This window comes from Macrobrachium rosenbergii, chromosome 2 (assembly GCF_040412425.1).
Source record: "Macrobrachium rosenbergii isolate ZJJX-2024 chromosome 2, ASM4041242v1, whole genome shotgun sequence".
Taxonomy (NCBI): domain Eukaryota; kingdom Metazoa; phylum Arthropoda; class Malacostraca; order Decapoda; family Palaemonidae; genus Macrobrachium; species Macrobrachium rosenbergii.
Window position 1 is genome coordinate 67,384,006 of NC_089742.1, and position 5,000 is coordinate 67,389,005.

General features: G+C 36.3%; 1 long non-coding RNA gene across 2 annotated transcripts in view; it reads right to left on the reverse strand.

The window, feature by feature from the left end:
• The window catches only part of LOC136849928 (uncharacterized), a 378,285-nt gene that overhangs the window by 144,930 nt on the left and 228,355 nt on the right, over nucleotides 1-5,000 (reverse strand). The gene's annotated exons all lie outside the window — the stretch shown is intronic.

Here is a 5,000-nt window from a genome sequence, read left to right on the forward strand (position 1 = left end):
CTTCCCAGGCCCACAAGGGTTCAGTGTTGTCGACAAGGCTAGGTGTAAAAATAATCATCTCCCCAGGGCCACAAGGGTTCTGTGTTGTCGACAAGGCTGGTTGTACAAATGATCATCTCCCCAGGGCCACAAGGGTTGTGTTGTCGACAAGGCTGGTTATACAAATAATCATCTCCCCAGGGCCACAAGGGTTCTGTGTTGTCGACAAGGCTGGTTGTACAAATAATCATCTCCCCAGGGCCACAAGGGTTGTGTTGTCGACAAGGCTGGTTATACAAATAATCATCTCCCCAGGGCCACAAGGGTTCTGTGTTGTCGACAAGGCTGGTTATACAAATAATCATCTCCCCAGGGCCACAAGGGTTCTGTGTTGTCGACAAGGCTGGTTGTACAAATAATCATCTCCCCAGGGCCACAAGGGTTGTGTTGTCGACAAGGCTGGTTATACAAATAATCATCTCCCCAGGGCCACAAGGGTTCTGTGTTGCCGACAAGGCTGGTTGTACAAATGATCATCTCCCCAGGGCCACAAGGGTTGTGTTGTCGACAAGGCTGGTTATACAAATAATCATCTCCCCAGGGCCACAAGGGTTCTGTGTTGTCGACAAGGCTGGTTGTACAAATAATCATCTCCCCAGGGCCACAAGGGTTGTGTTGTCGACAAGGCTGGTTATACAAATAATCATCTCCCCAGGGCCACAAGGGTTCTGTGTTGTCGACAAGGCTGGTTGTACAAATGATCATCTCCCCAGGGCCACAAGGGTTGTGTTGTCGACAAGGCTGGTTATACAAATAATCATCTCCCCAGGGCCAGAAGGGTTCAGTGTTGTCGGCAAGGCTGGGTGTACAAATAATTATCTCCTTAGGGCCAGAAGGGTTCAGTGTTGTCGAGAAGGCTGGGTGTACAAGTAGTCATCTCCTCAGGGCCAGAAGGTTCAGTGTTGTTGACAAGGCAGGGTGTACAAATAGTCAAATCCTCAGGGCCAGAAGGGTTCTCTGTTGTCGACAAGGCTATGTGTACAAATAATCATGCACCCCCCCTCCCAACCACAATAAAATAAAACACTACTCTCTATGACAGTTTCTTGTCAGGATATACTGGGTCACTGAAGAATTCAACTGCTGCTGGTCATCATAAAACTCGAATGACAATGTCCTAAGATGGAATTTTTTGCCTGACTGGTCCTGCCATGTCATAAGGTCATCAGGCCTGACGTTTAAGATGGCGGCGGCTTCCTTTTCCAGTGGAACAAGATGCCCGACACCTTTCAAGCAGTGTTGCTAGTGCCGTTTCTGGAAACAGTTGATTAGTCCTCTGAGTTGAATATGTGTGGTTCTACATTGCATTTTCCTGTACGTTCCCTCTTTGCAGGACAACCATGCAAAGGGAGCAACTGTAAGGTTCACCAGTGGAAATTTTAGCAATATCAAGAGCGTAAATTCTTCAGCCATATCGTTGAACTGCGAATTTTAGTCACTAGATTTACCTGTTGCCTTGTCCTGATAAGAGAGAGAGAGAGAGAGAGAGAGAGAGAGAGAGAGAGAGAGAGAGAGAGAGAGAGGGGGGAAATATCAATGCAAAACGAGTTAGTTCATGATTTTACTACAGTTTCCGAAAAACTAACACTTTTCAACATTTTCTGATGCTCATTAAGCAATGATTATTCCTATCAATGATTTTCACAAGTAAAAAAAAAAAAAATATGAAAATATAAGAAACCAAACGTACCAGAATTTAGGTTCATTGTTTTCATATTATAGATCGTTAGTCGATATATATATATATATATATATATATATATATATATATATATATATATATATATATATATATATATATATATATATGTGTGTGTGTGTGTGTGTGTGTGCGTTTAAGTGCGTATAATATACATAATATTGTATATGATTTTCACTGTACAGTACACATCGTCTATCGTTAAAATCCACACACATACACACATATATGTATGTATATATAGGTATATATATTATATATACATATATATACATATATATATATATATATATATATATATATATATATATATATATATATATATATATATATATATATATATATATATATATATATATATATACTTATATATATATATATATATATATATATATAATCAGTAAGCTACAAACGTCCTTTAATATCCAATTCGCTCTACCTCGGAAATAATATATTTTCATATATGTTACCGAAGGGGAATTCTTTTTTTTAGTTGATAATAAGTTCGTCGTCCCGTGGGCTCGAACCAGCGAAGGACAAGAACTCAGGACTACAGTGGACGCATTAACCCACACGGCCAGCAAGTGAGGTATAAGTGGATATCGACTCCCATATACAAATTCCCTGTCGAACTCACGTGTTTGTATTTAGAGACGATGTCCACCCACCTCTGCGATGTTAACCGTGTAGTGCGTTTGTCGCACGCAGCCATATTATGACTTTTTATCACATCACCGTGATTCATATACAATCAGTAAGCTACAAACGTCCTTTAATATCCAATTCGCTCTTCCTCGGAAATAATATATTTTCATATATGTTACCGAAGGGGAATTTTTTTTTTTTAGTTGATAATAAGTTCGTCGTCCCGTGGGCTCGAACCAGAGAAGGACAAGAACTCAGGACTACAGTGGACACATTAACCAACACGGCCAGCAAGTGAGGTATAAGTGGATATCGGCTTCCATATACAAATCCCCCGTCGAACTCAGGTGTTTGTATTTAGTGACGATATCCACCCACGTCTGCCATGTTAACCATGTAGTGCGTTTGTCGCACGCAGCCATATTATGACTTTTTATACCTCACTTGCTGGCCGTGTGGGTTAATGCGTCCACTGTAGTCCTGAGTTCTTGCTTTTCGCTGGTTCGAGCCCACGGGACGACGAACTTATTATCAACTAAAAAAAAAATTCCCCTTTGGTAACATATATGAAAATATATTATTTCGAGGTAAAGCAATGAATATTAAAGGACGTTTGTAACTTACTGATTGTATATGAATCACGGTGATGTGATAAAAAAGTCATATATATATATATATATATATATATATATATATATATATATATATATATATATATATATATATATATATATATATATATATAGGCTTAATATAAAACTGCCACGGTGCCTTGTTCGCTTCTCGATTTCATCACACTTTTAGGGTACGCCTGCCGATACAAAGTTGTAAATTTATGGTAAACGTGACTAGTAACCTACGTTTTATATATACATACGTATGTATGTATGTATGTACAATATATATATATGTATAATATATATATATATATATATATATATATATATATATATATCACTATAATGCTTGTTGTATATAGCCGGTTTTATTAATTCTCTGGTAAAATCTGAATAAATATCGGTATCTATATTAAATTTGGAGTGCAAAAAGAATGTTGAATGGTTAACGAAATGACATGAGTGGACTGATAATTTGAGCTGGTTGCAAATTGGCAACTTAGTGACAAGTTGGACGTATGAACTCCGACCGGCCAATGAAGAATAAGAGGAATTTATTTCTGGTGATGGAAATTCATTTCTCGCTATAATGTGGTTCGGATTCCACAATAAGCTGTAGGTTCCGTTGCTAGGTAACCAATTGGTTCTTAGCCACTTAAAATAAAATCTAATCCTTCGGGCCAGCCCTAGGAGAGCTGTTAATCAGCTCAGTGGTCTGGTTAAACTAAGATATACTTAACTTTTTTTGGACGTATGAACACAGGTATATACTATCAACGAATACAAGAGGTAGATGATAGGATTTTGAAAAGCCGGGTATATGCTCCAAAAAGAACTCGCGGTGCAATCAAGAATTATACAAGAAGTTAGATAAGGTTACAATAGAGAAATGTGAAAATGGATGTACCTCAGAATATGCGATGTTTTTTTTTTCACGAATAAGTTCGCTATTTACAATGGAATTCTCAAGCCCAAAAAGTTACTAACCAGATTTACTATTTACTTCTTCAAAAATATCTTGTCTCACATTTCTAAGACTGCCGTCGTTGCCTATTAGTTTTTAATTTTTTCTTCTAGCTGAATGTATATATGTATATATATATATATATATATATATATATATATATATATATATATATATATATATATATATATATATATATACACACACACACACACACACACACACACACACACACACACATATATATATATATATATATATATATATATATATATATATATATATATATATATATATATCTTACCATACTTTGTTTTATGAAAATATATGTTTACTTACAAAGTTTGTAGCGTTTTAACGCTATCTAACATAGATTACCTCCAGGCGATTCTATAACTAAAAGTTTTCTCTCACAGAAAGTTTCATAAGCTTTGGATCTTTAATTATTTGCTGAATCACAATTAGGGGAAAGAGTGATTATTCACCTAAAGTCTTCGGTGGTTTGGAATTAACAATGTGAGGCCACCCACATATTCTTCTGAAGGTATATTTTTTTGCCCTCACATCTGCCTTTTTGTAGGATTCTCATTTGCTCGCTTACCAGTTGAACGTTAAAGGATTGGTAGCGCTGAATTTTATCTTGAAAGCCAAGTGGATGGCAATAATAATCATCCATCCCTTGTGATAATCATCATGAGCCTTCCTTTGCAATACTAATTATAATCCCTCCCTTCCAAAGAACTGTTAATAATTTTCGAAAACTAATTATTCTTAGTTTTTTTTATTACATTCGTAATTTAAGTTCACATCTTAAAAGTACCAAAGCATGCAAGAAAACATGTGAACAGCCATCGATACGTGGGCAAAGAAATAGACCTTCAAAAGAATATCTGGGTAGCCCCACATTATTAATTCCAAACCACCGAAGACTTGAGGTGAATATCACTCTTTCTTCTAATTACTTACAAGTGTATATTTTAACTACCAAGAAATAAGTACATGTGTGAATTGTTATTATTATTATTATTATTATTAT